The sequence below is a fragment of the Astyanax mexicanus genome, chromosome 1, assembly GCF_023375975.1.
Source record: "Astyanax mexicanus isolate ESR-SI-001 chromosome 1, AstMex3_surface, whole genome shotgun sequence".
NCBI lineage: Eukaryota > Metazoa > Chordata > Actinopteri > Characiformes > Acestrorhamphidae > Astyanax > Astyanax mexicanus.
Genome location: NC_064408.1, coordinates 94,497,813 through 94,518,306, shown reverse-complemented (window position 1 = coordinate 94,518,306; position 20,494 = coordinate 94,497,813). Strand labels below are relative to the sequence as shown.

Genomic DNA, 20,494 nt, shown 5'->3' with positions numbered 1-20,494 from the left:
TGATTTTATCAGAATTATTATTTATTATTGAGTGCACTTAGTACGAGTGCTGTTGATAATTGAGGGCAAATTTCTTTTAGGAAAGTCTGTCCAACTTAGCGGCCATATTTGTAATGCTGCAGAACAGTTGTGTGTCACATAAACCATGTTCCAATTTCTATAAATGGTAAAAGACAAAATTAATCAAAACTGAACATGCTTTAATAACATTTAAAATAAATAATCAATGAAAAGAATCTGAAAAAATGTAGGAATAGTTTAAAGTATTTAGCTCAATAATGGTCAAAAACGTAATTTTTCAGCTTTTTCCACTAGTGGTGTAGCTAACAAACTACTTGGCTCTTTTTGTTGAAGGGCTGGACTGTATCCGTATACGGACGACATGTTGAGCTTAACAGAACTCCTCTTCATATTTAAATCAGAAACTGGTTTCCTAATTTATAATGACTCCAAGAAAACAATGTGCATAAAAAGTGTCAATATGAATGTGAACCTTCAATATGGTAACATTATTAAGTAAGCCTTGCAATGTGGATGCGGCAATAAAGAGTCAGAAACCACATAAAGATAAGTATTAAACCATAGGACCTTTTGGTGTTTAAATAATGCAAGATGCTAATTGGTCTGGTCTGGTTTGCAAAAGGTTAGGTTGCGTCAAGTTTGAGCAACAAGCAAAGGTATGTTTGGATCAAGTTTCCTCCACAAACTCCACAAATCTACACTGAACAAGCAAACTACAGGGCAAACGGCAGGCAGCAGTTCACAGAAGCCATCAGTGGTCACAAGTGCAATCCAACCCCCATTAACAGCGTAGTCCTTAGTGGCACCTGGCCTAAAGCAAGCCAACAGTGGCCACAGGGACCTCCACCATCCAACCAGCTGCAGATGATGCCAGCTAGCCAAATCTCCAGCTGTAGCGTCAGTCCCCCTCTCACACCTTTAAAACCAGCCAAAAGCCCATGCTAATCCCCACACTAAGCCCCATGGTCTGCGCTAGCCTTTATGTCTGAGATCTCAGGCAGGGCTGGAGTAGGGTGGGGGTGGAATAAGCGACCTTGGAGAGTTTTATGATTTTCCATAATCCATCATTAACCATGGCAGAGAGGCCCCTGTAGCCTCAGAAGTCATATAGGCCAAGACTGACTGTGGCATGCCGGAGGTTTTATAGCACGGAGAAGTACCAGGAGGCATTAATGTCTAGGTTCAGGAAGTCATCCATCTACAGCCGGTAACATCTCTGCAAGTGTGGAAGCTAGCCTGCTAGCGGGGCTTAAACACACAACCCAGAATCCAAAGCTAAGCAAATTCCATTCAGCTCCTCCTCGGCTTGGCTTCTGAAGAGATTAGCCCGCTCTTCTCCTGGAGCTCCAACTCGTCCCAGCCACCTGCTAGACAGAGCACCAGCTCAAGCCGAGCTTAAAGCCAATTCCAGCATTTCTCTACTATTTTTCTATTTAAAAACAACTGGTGTTGCCAGGTAGGGTAGAAATCAAAAACTGGTGGTTAAAGTCTGGCAACCGTGAGGTAAAAATGACTGAAGAAAAAAATCTTTCTGGAGCTTGATGCCACTAAGGCAAGGAATCTTTGCTGTTGCTGCCGCTGGTGAGCGGTGGTCCCGTGGCACTGTTTTTAAGAGTTTTTTTCCAGGAGGCTCTCTCTCTCTCTTTTTTTTACACAAGTGCCTAGTTAATGAAGGAAGCACAAAAAAAGACAGGCAGGAAGACAAATGAACCCGGCAAGGAGGTCCTGTTAAAAGCGTAGGCCTTTGATCAACAGTGCCTATATGGTAAATAACAGAGAAACAGATGCAGTAAAGAAAATGCTTTATGAGGATTTAAAAAAGATGAAAAAATTCTTTCCTTATATTACTTCACTAAATGGGGGGCACATATTCGTTCTGTAAATGTATTTCCTCTAAAAAAAAAAAAAAAAAAAAAAGACATTTCCCATGTTGTACTGTTCTCACTCACCATGTGACAGATAAATCACTCTGGGAAGAGCGCAATGGCTTCAGCATAAACATTACATTTCCGCCTAGACGTCAACAAGAAGAAGGCTGGCCAAAGAAGAAGAATCTAATCTAATAAGCCAAAGAAGTTCCAGGGCTTTTTTTTTTTTTGTTCTTTTTGTTTAGCTAGCCTTGTTCAAAACCTTTTCCTCTTCCACATTGAGGGTTGCCAAATGTTGACTTTTCACGCACAGCTTCTTTGCACTCTTTGCCCTCGTCCTTTCACCACAACACCAAGAGCATCTAAAGATATATTATTATTAAAATGCCACAAAAAAGAAAGGCATCAACAAAACCAAAAAAAAGAAAGAAAGAAAAAAAAAAGGGCTTCAATGTCTTTCCACTGAGGTACTTTCTTCTTCTCGACACATACACTTTCTGCACTCGTCTTTCCAATAAATCAGCATCAGGCTTCCACATGGAGAGAGCTGAGGGGATTTCGGGTTTGAGCTACAGTAATCTCGCCACTTCAGTAATCCATGCTTTCACTCACTGTTCTCCGACTTGAGAAATGTGGCAACATTACAAATCTTTAAACATTAATCCACTTTTTTATGTTCGCTGCTCCTGAGTGAAGGGGAAAGAAAGCGAGCGCTGGCATGGAGCTTTAGGTGGAACTAAAAAGAGTCATGTAGATCTCTGGAGCTTTGGTGTCCTCGCAGGCTCATTATTCACAGCCATGGGCTGGTGAGAAGACTCCACCGAGGCAGTTTACAGATGTAATGACCCATGCAGATCCTCTAATGATTAATGAACACCCATCATGGGCCACTTGTTCGACGGATTTGTTTAAAGGGTGCTCCGCTGTTTTGACGTGGTGCTGAGAATCGCAGGCTTTGTTAACATGTCACGCTTGTCTAAGTAGTTTGTGTTCCTGAGAGTTCTGCGGCGGGGGAGCTTTTGCCCGATTTAACGATGATAAAATGAAGCTCAGTATAATAACTCCAAACCACAGGCGAAGGAAGGGAAAAAAGGATTACAGGGATCAACACCCTATTGCTATTGTAATAAGGCAGGCCTAACCCAATAGTGCAAAAACTCCAAATAAAAATAGATGGTCCAGTGGAGAATAAGCAACAGCCCTGACCGCTACAACTTTACAGTCTAACAGAATCAAATTTTAAACTTGGGCTTTTTTTGTTTACCCCTACTACTTGTTTTTGAGAGTAACTCTTTCCTTTTGGAACATAGTTACAAGATAAAGAGGTGAAATACTACCCCTAAGAATTGGGACGACCCTTCAAGAACCTGTCGACGATCCTACAAAGCTGATGTGACTGCAATGGAGCGCTAAAGTTCAGCAACTAAAGGTGCAGCAAGTAATTATTGTTGTCCATTCTTTAATTCCACTGTGATGGAGAGCTGAAATTACATTTTAATATATTTTATTTTATTAAATGTTTTATTCCACCTTAAATTCTGCAGCCTCTGCCATCTGTTGCACCATTTAAGATGGAACAGGAAATTTAGCTAGCTTTGGTTTGAAGAAAATGGCCATAAAACGTTAAAACTACACATTAAATCATGGTTACCATAAATTGCAACAAGAAAAATACTCAAACTTGCCTTTGAAAAACCTCCATTTTTGAAGGGCCATATGCCCCTAATATTTCCCCTACCCCTTGAGCCTAACAACAATTGGGACTCCCTACCCTTAGGTGTGATTGTACAAAATAGAGGGATAGGGCTAAGTGGTAGGGCCAAGGTGTGAAATTGGATTGGACAAATCTTACAAAAGCAAACATTACATTTGCACAATTTTTCTTTGCAGCCAGGCCACCAACTTGGCAACAAGTAAAAAAGCCTATAGTCCACCAATTAGCATTAAAAACTGAATGCCTTAACTCTCAATGAGCTCAAATCTAACCTTAAACAAACATGCTTTTGAGATTTCTGATCACTTGCAAGCTAAGTTATCCTCTTAGCCCTATAGCTCCAAACTTGGCCTCAATGATATTTGGAACAAAAGTTTTTGTTGTAGCTTCTAAACTGTCAATTTACAGCACACCAATCAATCGTGTTTTTTTCATGCATATTCCCATTGACACAGCAGCAGTAAAAGCCTGAAAAAAGCTCTGTGGGATTCTGTAGCATGAATTCCACCCTGGGTCCTGTGTAAGGAGGGTGTAAGGCTCTGTCAGCAGACCCGTACTGGGGTACTTCTGGCCCACCGTGAAACGATACATTCTCAGAATGCAGAGCATGTGCAGACAGGAGCAAAAGGAAATGCAAGAAAGAACCAGAAAGGCAAAGAGCCATCGCTGACCCCATCTGTCACACCTAAGATATCTCCTACTGCTGCTACACATGCCTTCAGGATACAAAAAAAATTGAAAGAGAAAAAAAAAAAAAAAAACAGAGAAAGGTCTGTTATTACCAAGCTACTTATGCAGATATGGGGAAGCAGACAGACAAAGTGAGGGTTAAGTGATTAAAAAAAAAATGCAATCACTAATACCACCTTTTCTTTTTTCTTTTTTTTGTAGGATAAAAAAAAAAACACATTTAAGATTGTGATAAAACCAGAACACAAACCTTAAATACAAAAATGAAATAACGTGAATAAAATCTGTGGTTTATAAAATCACCACAGTTGTACCCGTTGTATATTCAAGAAGACATTTTCATCTACAGAATGTTTTTTTTTTTAATCTGAGAAGCACAGATATGACAGATCTATTTTTTTTCATATTGCTGGCACTTAATGTGCACTGTATGTGCATTATTATTTTAAGTACATGATTAACTAATTAGATAATTGCATATTTAAGAGTTCAAGGAAACCTTGGCATTCACATCGCATGTGGTACATGATATACGTTATACGTTGGTGTTTTTTTTATTAAATTCTTGGTGAGAAATCGAAAACTGGCAAATATTATGGACTAAATGATGTATGAGCCAGATCCTAATAGAGAGACAGACAGAGACAGACAGACAGAGAAGGAAAAATTCAGACACTCAGTGAGAGAGACCTATATCTACACAGCCTATAATTTATACTGGGAGCAGCTCTTCTTTCCACCACAAGTGGCATAAATGTGTGTGGCTTTTCTTTAAGCGTGCAAACACGTCATTTGTAATTCAATTAACCGGGGCCTCTCTGGCATCTTCTCCTGCAGCACCTGTATTTAAGGGCTCCACCCGCGCAGATTATATGATCGCCTCAATCATATGATTCATTTGGAACGGGCCACGCAGCCAAACATTCATGCACGTTTACTGCGCCAGTGCCAGCAGAGCAAACAGCGCTCAGAGCACGCCATGCATAAACACCCAAAACCAGAGCCCTGCTCCATCTGCTGCTGCTCTCCGGCCGCTCATTTAGCCCGACGATCAATAATTAAAAAAAAAATAATAATAAATAAATCTTAAGCAGGTCTTTCTTCAGTTTTTTCCCCCTGGTCTGCTCGCGCCGCATTGTAAAACAGCGATCAATCAAGCCGGCCTCTACTAGCTTGTTTCCAGTGTGATTAATCTCCGTTTAAACACGTAAAATGTGTAATGTCACTTCGCATAAACTCAACATTTAGGTCCTAGGCCTTCCCTTGTTGCCTCATTGATCACACCATGGCAACCAAACAGGAAAACCGCAGAGCCGCTGAGTTTGGACTGCACGGGCCTTTGCGTGCCGGCCCCTGGCGAGTCGAGGCAAACGCAGTGAAAGCTTTATGGGCATTCCACTCAAGAGCAAGCCACAGCAGAGGTCAATCACACAGAGCGGCAGCCTGGGTGCCAATGACTCATGCAGGGATAGACGCTGCACAGAACTGTTTAAATGGTAGCCTGTTCACTAATGCCTTCTAGGTCTGGAATAAAAAATAAAAGAATATTTTACTTTTCAGTGTCATTAAGGGTACTGTTAAATACTTAAGATAATTAATACTAATTAATTGGAGATCATTAAAACAGGTATTACTGAAATATAGACGGAAATATAGATTAATCAATGAACAGTATCAGTTATGGATCGATAGGTCAATATATAGATGGGATACTAAGGCTGCAACTAATGATTACTTTGGTAATTGACTAATCTGCCAGTTATTTCTCAGATTAGTCAACGATTAATTCGCCATGCCCTCCAACTCTGCTTGCTGTTGTTATGGCTCCTGTTTCTAGCCTTCTCTATCGCTAAACTGATAGAAACTGCTAAATATGCGATTTTAAACCCTGCAAAATGTCCAAAATATTGCTCTTGAAAAATTTGTTAAAAAGTGCTGATATTTAGTGTGAAAATATGTAAAAACTGTTGTGTCTGGGCATGTTTAGAGACGTAGGCAGAACTGAGTGTAAACTGTGCAAGTGTCCCCTGTAGTTTGTGTAGTGCTACAAACTAACGATTATTTAATTAGTTAATAGTTAACATTTGGAGTCGACCACTTTTTATAATCAACATTGTCTATTATATCGACTAATCGTTGCAGCCCTATGGGATACAGAATTCTGTATTCTAAATTCCTGTTGAGTTTTTAAAAAATGAATGCCTCCTTTCAGGTTATGTTTCCACAGCAGGTAAACTGTGAAATATAAACAAAAAAATATTGGATTTTAGCCACTTTTAACAGTTGTTTGACTGCAAACTCCGATAATTGGTCCTGGTCTGTGCAGCAGATTTTAAAGAAAGCAATGCTGGATCCAGATTTCTCAGTAGAAAAAGGTTCAGAATCATAAACTTCAACATAAAGTGCAACTGTGCCTTCTCAAAAAACCAAACAAATAAATAAAAATCTTCTACTTCTGCAGCAGTTATTCGATTTCCTTTAATCTTTCTGTTCATGATAAATCATAGTTATTCACATACTGATTTTATAGAGGTTTGATTATCATGTGGTTTGCATCATGGTATATCATTAAAACGCAAACCCTCCATCCATATTTCCTAAATTGGAAAATCACCATGTAGGATGTTGTAATAGGGAACAGAAGTCCGGACTGAATCAAACTAACAGAGCTGCTGCCAAAAGCAAGTCAAATCTTGTTGTTTGACCATATTTAATATGATGTACATATTTTCAGTAAATCCACTGAATCACTTTATAAGTGTACAACAATGTGAGTTATGGGCTATTACTGTCTGTTAGGGAAAACTACCTGTTTCAGTGAATTATGTGACTGGAAGAGTACACTTATCTTAATGTTCCTGGACACTGAATACCCCAAAATAATGCATAATAAAGCCCAGCGATAATGGATCTATACAGCACTATATGGACTAAAGTTTTTGGACACTTGTTCATCAATTGTTTCTTCTGAATTCAAGGGTATGAGAGGAGTTTATCCTGCTCTTGATGGAGTTATTGTCTCTACTGTGCAGACAGAGAAGGCTTTCTACTAAGTTTTTGAAGCATTGCTGTGAGAATTTTATTGCATTCAGTAGCATTAATAGCTTTAGTGATGTCAGGATGCTGGATGATTGCCACCACCCCAACTAATCCCTAAAACATTGGTTGGAACACCATAATTCCAGAAATCACAGTCACAGTGTTCCACAGCAAAAACATTTGCACATACAGTGGAGCACTACAAAGGGTATAAAAGTGCAAAGAACTTAAAGTGGCAGTCTGTAATATTTAGTTTCTAAATTGCAAAAAAAAGCAAATGCATTTCTGATTGGAGATGAGACATAATATTGTGTGATGGAACACAATGGAACAAAATAGTGTGATGGAACAACCATTCCTGCTAAGCCTAATATATTCATTCTAAAAACTGTGAGGTCTGGTCACTGGTCACGGGAGTTCTTTTGGCCACGTCACATGTCTTAACGTACTTACATCACATGTACAGCCTCTAAAAGATCTGGCTCAGGTTTACTGAACGTGAGCAGCTGGTGGAGCAATGGAGACTTCAGAAGGGGAAAGAAACGAAGGAGTGAAGTTTCTGACTGAGCTCTTTCTCTCTGTCTCTCTGATTGAACATAACCTGGAATCGGATTCATCCACTCTGAAATGAGACCACATCACACCCGCCCAGTTTAAAATGATTCTTCCGCACGCTCTGTGCAATTACCCATTCTCACCAGAGAGGGCTCTAAATCCCAAAATATACGGACATCAACTTTAAGAATTTTAGCATCTTAATGGTTCTTTGACTCATTACAGTTCTAAACAGAACCTCTGCTTTTACTGAAGAACCCCATGAGAAACACGTTTTCCCCATGAGTCTATATAAGGACAAGGGCACATATTTGAACATGCAGCGCCAAATGTTGAAGTAGAACCCTGTGGGCCACATGCTTAAATCTGCGTGATCCCAGCAGACCATCTTGAGGCCCCCTAAACGTGCTCTTCAAAAGGAGATGAAAAGAAAAAAAACGGGGGTTAAAGTTGTTCAAAGTGACGCATCCTGTCTTTTATTAAATGAGCTGCTCCCTCCCTTTCTTTTTTTCTCCTAGATTGTTCTCCATTATCTCCATTTTGGAGGAGCGTCGGATGAAAGCAGCGGCCCCCTGGCTGCATCACCTTTTGAGCGCTCCCTCACTCCGATCCGTTCTGACGGCCGCTTTAATTGCACGCAACGCAGGCAGGACTTTTTCTCTTTCAAATCTGGAACAGATTGCCGGTGGAGTGGATTATCGCAGGACAGAGTGGACGTGGCAGGGAGAAAGGCTGTCCTGTGGAGAGCACGTTCAGGCTGGGGGTGTGTGGCCCAGCGCAAGAGAAAAGGGAAAGCAAGTGTGTGCCGTGATTTGTGAGTGAAAAAAGAAATAGTGGGAAGTGGAAGGGGGTGGTGAGCCCTTTGACCTCCACTGAGCCACAAGCAGCAGCGTCCATCCAGCATGGTGCTGTTTTTCTCTTGGCCTCCAAAGAAGCCTTTTTTCCGGTGATCCACTTCAGAGTTTTAGAAAATAATGGTGTCGATAATGATGGTGTCGATAGGGGTTCTATGGAGTGATGTCATAGAATATCCAAGAAATTTCAATACATGATGTAAAGGTAAAGACTTACAACTTTAGAAAAAACACCCTCTCCGTAGACTATATGTCCAAAGGTCTTTTGACATCCTCCAGTAATTTCTGCTATACATTATGCTTTACCCTTTGCTGACTGCGATGCACCAATACACATATAAAGCTTATCTAGTCCCTATAGAAAAGTATGTCCAATAATATATGCAAATCTTGGAACATTTAAATCTACTGAACCTATTAGTCCCATGCCTAATGCCAGGTGTGATGGGTTTAGGACCTTCCAACATTGGAATAGTGCAGCAGTGCAGTCTCTGGAATGATGGTGCTCTATTCAATACTTTTGGTATGTATCAGGAAGTTGGGGGTGAGGTGTGGTTGTGAACATCCAACAGCCAAACCTCACTCTTGTGCTTGTAACTTTACACAACCAAGAAAAATCTAGTTAAAATGCTCCAAAGCAGAAAGCATTTAGCAAAAAGTCTTTCTTGGAGGATCCCTGGACCATTGATGCCTGACCGCAGCCATCCTTAGACCTAATGAACACCTCAAAAAATCTCTAAATATTTGTGACAAACAATGGAAGCCATTGGAAGTCATTGATTGGTTGATTGAGGCCAGTAGAGGCCTGCTGTTTAACCACAACTTTTCCAACATTTTGTGGGTTTAAATGTCCAAGAATGTTTGCGATCAGTTTGACAAGCATGATTAAGAATTCTATGATCTTTGATTGATATGCAAAAGCTACATAACTGAATCATTGTAGCCCACCAGTCCATTTGCTCTGCTTCTTCCTGAATTGCTGTAAACTCATCTTGCTCCTTTGATTTCATTCTCTCCTTTTCTGTTTCAAGACCTTCCAGAAGAACTAAGTGTGTAATATTCACTTCCCTGACCTTTCTGACCCGATGTCCTGAAATAAGGCTGCTGAAACACTTGGTGGTGCTATTGCTAGGACTCGCTACAACAGCTGAAAGCGACAGCATGTTCCAGGGATCATTCCGAGACCTTCTGTCAGTAATCAGAATGATGGATGCTTCTCAGCTTTTAGCAGGACTTCAATGGGCACTAAACAGCATCTGTGAAAGTATAAACTCCAGACTGTCTAAGCAGAACTATGCAACCTCGAAAGGAAGAGCAAACAAAACTCCCACATCTGTACCATACACTGACCATTACAGCCATGGCATCAGCGTCAGCTGCCCCCTCTTCAAAATTACACCACCTCACTTCCTGCAGGAATGCTGTCATTAAGTAGACAGAGATAAACTCGAGAGTGCAGCGTGATTTTCATGCTGGGAGCACACCATGCTTCTACACAGTCTCGTTACAGTCTTGCTACTTAGTTTTCTTGTTGTGTAGACACCGCTTCCTTACGGTGGTTCAGTCTGAGGTCTGAAGAAAGTTATTACTTTTGAGTCTTAGTTCTATCCAGTGGATCATTTTCAGGTTTTTAGGAAGCTCTTTCCTTTTCAGTCTTGGTTCTTCTCAGTGGTTCTTCGTTCTCTATGGGTCTTTTCATGTTTCTGTCTTGGTTCCACCCATTGGGTTGTCCTCTTGTCTGTAGAGAGTTTATCCATTTTGAGTTATGGTTCTAGTCAGTGGTGTGTTCTAATCTTTTTTGAGATCTTCCTGTTTAGTCTTGGTTCCTCTCAGTGGTTTGTCTGCTTGTTTTATGGGAGTTCTTGCTTTTGAGTCTTTGTTTTTCCCCACTGGTTTGTCTGCAAAATTTTACTTTTGAGTTCTGCTCATTTGGTCAGTCATTTGTTCCTATGTTTTTAGAGAGTTCTCTGTTTTGAGGCTTGGGTCCATTCTGTGGTTCCTCAAGTTAAAAAAAAAAAGTTCTTCCTTATGAGTATTGGTTCTTTTCAGTGGTTTGTCTCCAGGTGTTTAGGGGGTTCTTCCTTTTAAATATTTGTTTTTATTATTTCTCACTGAGTGTCTTTAAGTCTTTAGTTTCTTTAGTCTTCTCAATAATTGTTCCCTCATGCTGTTGGGGTGTTTGTCCTGCTGCCTCAAACTGTTCCTCTTAGTGGAATGCCATGGAAAGATTAGCAGTTTGTTCTCAGGTTTTTAGGAAGTTCTTTTCTTTGAGTCTTGGTTCTTCTCAGTTGTTCTTCCTCACACACTTAGGCAGTGTCTTCCATACAGTGTTGCAGTTTTTTGATGAGATTAAATACAATGCATTTATCTTAAATACAGTAACCTTTATTACCTAAAAAATTCTATGTTTCCTTTAGTCTGGCACGGTGGTTAAGTAATACATCCACTAGAGGAAAGTTTCAGCTTAAGAGAGTTACTTTTTATTGTGTCCATATAGAAGTGGTCATGTTTCGCTTTAACTACTGGGTTCAACTACAGATATGGACAGAAAGAATGCAGAGATCAGATAAAAGACTTTGTCCGTATCCATATTTAACAATGATCATAAATTAGCTCTTGGGGGCTTGATGAGTTTCCACATCCACATTTGAAGACAGTAGCATTGAGTGCTAAACAAATAAAATTAAAGGAAACAGGATACATCTACTGTTAAATGAGAGTAGCAATCCTCTTTAGCATGTTCCTATCCATCAGGTTCCATGCAAACCAGACTCTCTTAAACCTGAATTAGAACCAGCCTGTTCCTACATTTACATTTAGAATAGACAAGCTGTGAATTTAAGATTATATCGATCACAGTTTACACAGGAACAAAAAAGCGTGAACAGAACAATTACACATACAAGCTACGTGTAGTTGCGGGGCCCCAACGAACGGCAACTGAAAAACTGTCTCTGGGCCAGTAAATAAGCAAGCTCTACCAGCAGCATTTCAGCACTGTGCAGCCACAGCCATGCAGGCTGTTAAACGTCTGGCAGCGGTGATTTGTTTGACAGAATGGCAGCGCATGCATGGCACTAGTTACAGAGTAGGAGGCAGTTTAGTAACGGCCAATCTCTTCCAGTGACAGGGCAGCGAGAGAGAAACAGACGCAGGAACTCGCCGCTGCTTTTGATTTGAGCTCAGAAATGAAAGGGACCAGCGGGGGTAAAACACTCGCACACATCTCAGAGACTGCTGGAAAGAAAGGCCATGGAGGGTACTAAATCATTCAACCTGAAATACTCCTGACACTGCACTCCCCCATGCCCTCCATCTACTATTTACACTGAGAAGCAGGAGACTCTGCTTCTATCGCTCCACGGTGTAAATTTTCAACACTGTGAAATCTCACAAATCTCACTGAACTTGGGAAAATAGCCATGTGCAGGTCAGCTCACTCTGCAGAACAAGCATGGGAACACGGTCACTAAGCCAGAGCTTTAGAATGGAATTCACACAGAGAGAGAGAGAGAGAGAGAGAGAGAGAGAGAGAAAGAGAGAGAAAGCATGTGTACAAGTTTGATTAAAGAGAGAGTGAGAGGGTGCGCAAAAAAGAGAGAGAGCGAGTGAACAAGAGACATACTGAAAGAGTGAACGAGAGCAAGTGAGTGAAAGTGAGCAAACGAGAGACGAAAATTGTGTGAGGGCACAAGAAATAGAGGGAAAGATTGTGTAGTGCGCAGAAAAAGGAAGAATGAGAGAAAGACAGAAAAAGTGTTTTAAAAGAAGAGAGAGAAGGAGACCACAAGAGAGCATAAGAGTGTGTGCGACAGTGAATAAGAGCAATTAAAAGTTAAAGCATAAGAGAGCGAGAGAGAGAGAGAGAGTTTGATTAAAGAGAGAGTGTGATTATAAGAGTGAGAGACTGCACAAAAGAGACAGACAGTGAAAGAGTGAATGAGAGCAAGTGAGTGAAAGTAAGCAAATGAGAGAGAGAGAGAGCACAAGAAATAGAGAGCAAAAGAGTGGTTAGGAAAAGGGAGAATGAGAGAAATACAGAAAAGAGTGTAAAAGTAATAGTGAATGTGAGGGAAAGAGAGAGAAAGAGACTGGGAGAGAACATCAGAGTGAGTAAAAGAGAGAGAATCAGAGCAAATGAAAGCAAGATCGTGAGAGAAAGAGGGAAAGCAAGTTAGAGTGCAAAAAGTGGAGAAGGGAAGGATAAAAGAAAGATAGAAAAAGGGTGTATGATGAAAAAAGGGAACAAGAGAACAAAGATAAAGAATTCAAGCTAACTGAAAGAGAGAAAATCGGAAAAAGGTAGATAGATAGACAGATAGATAGATAGAGATAAAGAGAGCAATTGAAGGCTTATGTGTTTGGAGAAGGAGACATTGATATAAAGAAAGAAAAGGGCGTAAAAGTGATGGTGAATGTGAGTGAAAGAGAAAGTGTGTGAGAGAGTGGATAAGAGAAAATGTACAAGTAAGAATGCAAAAGTAGAGAAAGGGGGAATAAAATAAAGTGTGATAAGGGGGCTTGTCAGCATGTAAGATCAAGAAAAAGAAGCAAGGGAATAAGAGAAGGACAGAGAAAGAATGCAAGTTTGTGTCTGTGCTTAAGAGTGAGAGCGAGTGCGAAAGACAACGAGAGAGAAAGAGAAAGAGAAAGAGAGAGAGAGAGAGAGAGAGACAGAGAGAGGGATAATAAAAAAACAAATGAGGGTGCTAAAAAAGAGAAAGAAAGAAAGAGACAGAGAAACACAGAGAGAATGCGAGTGTGAGAGCGCGAGAGCAAGCTGAATAAGATTGCTCTGCTGCTGCTGCTGTGTTATTACAGACGGTGCACTGGCTCTCACTCTCACAGCGAGTTCAATATCGAGGCGAACTTTCATGAGGGCTAAAAGGCAACAGGAATAATATTTGCGTTGGCGCTGCCGGACCCAGAATCGCAAATTATCTGCAACAGCTGCAGCCATTGTTTACATATTACTACATGTTACAGTGGAAAAACTGCAGTACATTCAGATGTCATCCCTCAAACAGGCTGGCAGCCGACTCCCAGCATCCAACTCGCCGCGTCTCACCGAGCGCCCGAGACAGCAGCGCCCAATAAATAAGAAACAGACTCCTACGTTTGAAGCGGAGTGTGAAGCAGAGCTGATGGACATGCTTTGAACAGCTCCAGTTGGAAAAAGAAAAGGGTCAAATGAACCCACCATTACCAAGACAACTTCACAAGCACTGCAGCCACCATTCCTGACATGATTTACAGGAGATATTACCTCCAGCACCCAGAACAAGACATGTAGAACACTTTAGACAAGCCGTCTACTCCAAGTGAACGCACTAGGGGTGTGAGAAAGATGTGAATTTGTAGCAACAGTAGCAAAACCATCCCTGTGACATCTAATATACAGCTCTGGAAAAAAATTAGAGACGACTTAGAAATGATGAGTTTCTTTGATTTTACCAAATCTGGAATATTATCAAGAGGAAGATGGATGATCACAAGCCATCAAACCAAACTGAACTGCTTGAATTTTTGCACCAGGAGTGCAGGCATAAAATTATCCACAAGCAGTGTGTAAGACTGGTGGAGGAGAACATGCCAAGATACATGAAAACTGTGATTAAAAACCAGGGTTATTCCACCAAATATTGATTTATGAACTCTTAAAACTTTATGAATATGCCATTTCTCATTTTCTGCAAAAAAAAAAAAAAAGCTCAATATTTTTATTTGGAATTTGGGAATCATTAAACACTGAATTAAAGCTAAAGTTAAACAAAAGGTAGTCCTAAAAAAAAAAAAAAAAAATCACCAGATTCAGCAGCTCTTAAAAAAAGGCTGCACCACAATGCATCTTTAATTGCTCGCTGCAATTACACATTCTAACCAGAGAGGTCTCCAAATCCCCAAAACTTACAGATCGACACTTTAATAAAAAAAAAAAAAAAAGAGAAAGAACAAAGTGAATTTTTCCATTTTTCCATGTCACGGGCAGTCCAGAAATCTGACCACCTACAGCTGTAAAAGCTTGACACTCCAAACAAAGGCACTTAAACGCTTTTAAAATGTGTGCCACAGAAATCACTAGCACTCAATTAAGCTGTTTTAAACTCTCAGACCATACTGCCATGCATCTGCGGTTTTGGCAGCTTAGCAAAGCGTGTGAAATACAGATACAGCTGATTAATGGCTATGAACGTCAATCACATAGACTTTCTGCTGTTCTTGGCACCTGCCTATTTTCATTACATCTACAGCTGCGCACTCGCCTTCACTAACACCTCCCATGCTTCACATATATAACCGTGCAGGCTCCTGCTCCACGGCCGGGTCTCCTTTTTCACTCCAGTGGAGCTAAATAGCTGAAGCGATCCTCGAATTCTTTAGGCTTCCCCCTTCCGTGTGCACGGCTCTGCTTTGACAGGCAGTTCCCAAAGCCCTCTGCAGAAGAAGACTTGTTTATTAAGGAGAGCGAACAACCAATTTTTGCACACTCATGAGGAAAATTGCTGCATATCCATGAATAATTCAATTAAATATGAAGATGCTAGAGCTGGAGTTAATCCTCATGAATGATTTCATGAAATTCAAACAGTGTATAAACAGCCGACCGGCTATTTCACAACTTGTGTCAACCTGCAGCTGAACACGCGAAATGGAAATGAACCACAAATTACTGAATTTAAACTAAATCCACAGAGAAAGTCTGGAATAAACCTCATGTCATTCATACTGAACCACTTAACCACCAATTTAACACTGCAGAACTAAGAGTTACTCTACTTAAACACGATTCTGCAGCAATATAGATACTGTGTACATTTACCCTATGCCTTATCAGCTGAGAATTACACAAACAAAACTAAATTGAAATTAAATTAGATGTGCCATTCAAAGCTGAACTTAGTTTACATAAAGACAAGAAAGCAACTAACTACTGAACAGCTGAGAGAGAGAGATAGAGAGCACAATGACATAAGTGCAAATCTGACAGCACAGATCAGCCAAATACCAAACATATTAAAGTGTATGGGCGCACACATTCAAGCTGACTCAAAGATCAGCTAGAACATGGCAAAGATCAGCTAAGAAAAGACAAAAAAAAAAAACTAGGACTTTCACATACAAAGCAGTACAGAGCTTTAAGTATCAAATTAATCAAATAAAAATAAAAAAAAGTCAGTGAAAGAGAAGCACAATCAGAGGCAGCCTCCAGAAGTGACACCCATATATATGTACTAAAGATAGGCTGAGGTATTTTTAATTGTATGCAGCAAAAGATCAGCTAAAAGTATTAGTTAAGTAATACGCATACAAGGCAGCATGATAGAGTGAAACAACATTTTATAAATCAGTATGAAGCTTCAAATCTCTAAGAACCAAATAAAATCAGTGAAACAAAAGAAAAAATAAAAATACATAAACTAAACTAAAGGTGACATATGAGTAGATACAAAAAATCAGCAAGAATGAGATCATTTTACTGTAAAAGATAAGCTAAAGACGATCGGCTAAGTAATACGCACACACGACAGCATGACAGAGTGAAACAGTAGTACAATCTGAACTAAACTCTAAACTGTAATGAGACCTAGGTAGAAAGTACAGAACAGCGAGAGTGTTTTACCTTTTATGCAGAAACAGATCAGCTAAAAGATTCTAAAGATCAGCTAAAAAGAACCCCATAAATAAAGAATGGAGCTTCAAATCTCTAAGAACAAAAATAATAATAAAAAGTACAATCTAAACTAAAGATGACATATGAGTAGTTACAAAAATCAGCAAGAATGTGATCGTTTTACAGTAAAAAGATAAGCTAAAAATGATCAGCTAAGTAATACGCATGTGAGGCAGCATTAGAGAGTAAAACAGAAGTAGAATCAGAGTTAAACACTAAACTGAAGTGACACTGAGGTAGAAACTAGAGATCAGTGTGAATGTTTTGCATTTTATACAGGAATCTTCAAATCTCTAAGAACAAAATAAAATCAGTAAAACTAAAGAAGAATCTCAAGTACATTCTAAACTGAAGATGACAACTGGCAGATATTAATTAATAACAATAGATCAGCTAAAATACGTTAATTGTTTTGCAGTAAAAGATCAACTAAAAATGATAAGCTTGGCATTGCAAATATCAAGGAGCATGGGGCTTCTAATCTTAACTAAAATCAAAAACAAAAACAAGACTAAAAAAAACAGAAGGGGAATCAGAGGTACACTTTAAAATGAAGTGACACCCAGGTAAACACTAACAATCAGCTAGAATATATATATATATATATATATATATATATATATATATATATATATATATATATATATATATATATATTTTTTTTTTTTTTTTTTTTTTTTACTTTTTCATCAAAAGATCAGATAAAACGTAGATCAGCTTAAAAGAAAAGCTGGATATCAAGCACATCTCCAAGAACAAAAACAAAGAAGTCTGCAAAACAGAAGGTGAATCCAAGTTAGATAGTGAAAAGATCAGCTACAATGCATTTTGTGCGGCAAAAGATCAGCTAAAACATGCCTAAGATCAGCTAGAGATCAGCATTGCAGCAGAGAAACATGCAAGCAGGTAGAAATAAAGAAGTTTAAGGTAGAGAAAAGCTCCTGAAGTAAGACAGAAAGAGACAGATAGATCAGAAGAAAATCACACAAAACATATAAAAGAGAAATAAAGGAGAAACTCTTACAGAAGGGAGACAGTTTTAAACCACAACATTTCTTTTACATTTTTTATTTTGCCAGCTAGAAGATCAGCTAAAATGTACCAAAGATCAGCTTAAAAAAAGAAAGGCAAAGTACTGCACATACCAAGCAAATCTCCAAGAACAACAACAGAGACGTCAGTGAAAAGGAAGGTGAATCCCAGGTAGATAGTAAAAAGCTACAAAGCATTTTGTGCCGCAAAAGATCAGCTAAAACATACCTAAGATCAGCTAGAGATCAGCAGAGTAGCAGAGAAACATGCAAGCAGGTAGCAATAAAAGTAGAGGAGGTGTAAGGTAGAGAAAAGCTCCTGAAGTGAGATAGAAAGAGACAGATAGATCAGAAGATCACACCAAACATAGGAAATTATAAGAGAGAGACACAGAGATACAGAGAGAGAAATAAAGGATGAATTCAGAGAGAAACTCTTACAGAAAGAGACAGTTTTAAACCTCAAATCTTCTTCTTTTTGATTTTTGTTTTTTTGTTTTAAAGACAGTGAGTGACAGTACCTGAAAGACAGGAGTGCAGTGTTGTCCTGAAGTATGAAGGCACGGGACTCCCTCTGTCTCTCTTTCTCTCTCTTTCTGTCGTGAGCGCTCTCTCTCTCTCTCTCTCTCTCTCTCTCTTTCCCTCGTGTTTCTCGTGCCACTGGGGGGACCACACAGCTCCGGGAGGAACGACCTTCCTCCTCTAATTCTCTCGGCGATGTGATGACACACACACGCTAACCCCGAACCATCTGTTGAAACACGTCCTCCGGCGCTCTCCGCTTAGAGCTGCGTCAAGACAGACTACCCGAGCAGCCCAGTCCAATCAGAGAGGGGCAGGGTGGCTCTTCCCCGGCTGGAGGCTGGGACAACGACACGGGACACTGAGGGAGGGGGGGTTAAAAAAAAAAAAAAAAAAAGAGAGAGAGAAAGAGGGAGCTTCTAACGGAGATGTCTGCAAACTCTGGCCACCGTAACCTGAGATTGAGAGAGAAAAAGAGAGAGTGTGTGAGTGTGAGTGGAAGGGGAAAGGGGGTTTGGGGGTTGGATGGATGGATGGGTGGGAGGGGAGTGAGAGTGTGTGAGAGGAGGGGGGGGAGGGAGGGGACGGGGAGAAGAGGGGGGTGTGTCTCCTCACCAACTATGCTAGAACTTCAAACTCATACACTTTTTTTTAGGCTTTATCAATCAATCAATCAATCAAATTTATTTTGACTTGGAAGTACATTGAGGGCAATCCTCATTTTCAATGTAAAAAAAATAGGGATTGTCATGACAAAGCTAAGTGAAATCTAAGTTTAATTATTTTAAAAATAACAGGAAATAAAATATAAAAAAATAAATAGAAATGGAATTAGATTTAAAAATAAATATATAATTATTATTATAATAAAACTTGGTTTAATCGGTTTAAAATTAATCTAAAACTAAGTAACTAACTAATGAGCCGAGAAATGATGCTGACTGAGGTGTTTAAAAACTCCAGCAGCACTGCTGTGCCTGATCCACTCCCACCAGCACAGCACACACTAGCACACAATCTCCATGTCAGTGTCACTGCAGTGCTAAGAATGATCCACCACACAATAAAATTAACCTGCTCTGTGGTGACCCTGTGAGGTCCTGACCTCAAATAATGCAAAGAAACCAAGTTCATATTCATAAAGTTTTAAGAGTTCAGAAATCAATATTTGGTTGAATAACCCTGGTTTTTAATCACTGTTTTCATGCATCGTGGCATGTTCTCCTCCACCAGTCTTTCACACTGCTTTTGGATAACTTTATGCCCCTCCTGGTGCAAAGATTCAAGCAGTTTAGCTTGGTTTGTCGGCTTGTGATCATCCATCTTCTTCTTGATTATATTCCAGCGGTTTTCAATTTGGTAAAATCTTTTTTTTTCAAAGCTGTATATGATAAAATGGTCAATGCAGGTAGAAACAAGGTGGTGGTGTAAAAGCTATGGCTGATCTGTGTTTGATATAAAGCACTTTTCAAAGTCAGGATCATGTTGTTGTTCCTGTAGGTTAAACGCTGTTTTCTCTTTTCAAAGTCGTGACATTTTGTCCTCGAACCACACCCCCACACCCACCCACTCTCCCAAACACATTCACAAAGGCTCACCACCACCGGCCCCCCTTAAGCCCTGTACCACCAGTACAAGTCCTCCTCTGCATGTATGAAGGCAGGGTATATACTGTAGTAATAAAGGACTAAAGGACTAGAATAGCCTCTGGAGCACACTGCCATTTGCACCAAGCTGTTACATCTGCACTGCTCACACCTCTGTGTGATAAATCTTCAGACTGCCTCGGCAACATTCCTGCCCTTCACCATCCATCACACACACAGAGAGAGAGAGAGAGAGAGAGAGAGAGAGAGAGAGAGAGAGAGAGAGAGAGAGAGGACGAACCATCACTACACAATCCATCAATTCTCACAATCAGGAACTTCAACATCAACTAAAATTAGCTGCTGATCGCATTTCACTACAACATGCTGACTGTTTGTGGTTTATGCAGCGTTCCATTTACCTCAGAATTTTTACGTCAGAGCTGGGAATGATGTTACACCTGAGCTGATGGCGTTCCAGTTAAACATTCCAAAAACTGTAATTACAATAATTACAAATGTGGATAAACAGTTTGACGCAGAAGCACAAATTAGCTTTTCGTAATACAAGTTAATTTTTGTATTATGATCAATCAATAATCATTAATGGATTATACAGTATTTTGCATATCCAAACACCATGCAAACAATACCATGGACAGTAGAGGTTAAACAGGTTTACTGTGAGTGACTGATTTTACGACACACAGACAGACAGACGTGCTAATGCTGCATTCATGTGGTGTCGTCTTTCAAAAAATCAAGTTTTCCAACAGGAAGCAGCTCATGCACACTCTCTAAAGAGGGATCCCGAAGTCGAAATTCTCGCATCGAAATTTCTGACGCAGCATGAACTGAGTTGTGATATAAACGCTTTCCAACATCACTGAGCATGTGAACGACGGTAATATATCAAACATTCATGTGCTGTTTGTATGTTAA

General features: G+C 39.9%; 1 protein-coding gene across 6 annotated transcripts in view; it reads right to left on the bottom strand.

Annotated features, from left to right (window-relative positions):
- sulf1 (sulfatase 1) overlaps positions 1–20,494 on the bottom strand; it is a 182,546-nt gene that overhangs the window by 53,057 nt on the left and 108,995 nt on the right. For all 6 annotated transcript variants that reach the window (XM_022685639.2, XM_022685621.2, XM_022685646.2 and 3 more), the window contains one exon: positions 17,966–18,421. The gene's annotated coding sequence lies outside the window, so the exon portion shown is untranslated. The remainder of the gene's footprint in view (positions 1–17,965; positions 18,422–20,494) is intronic.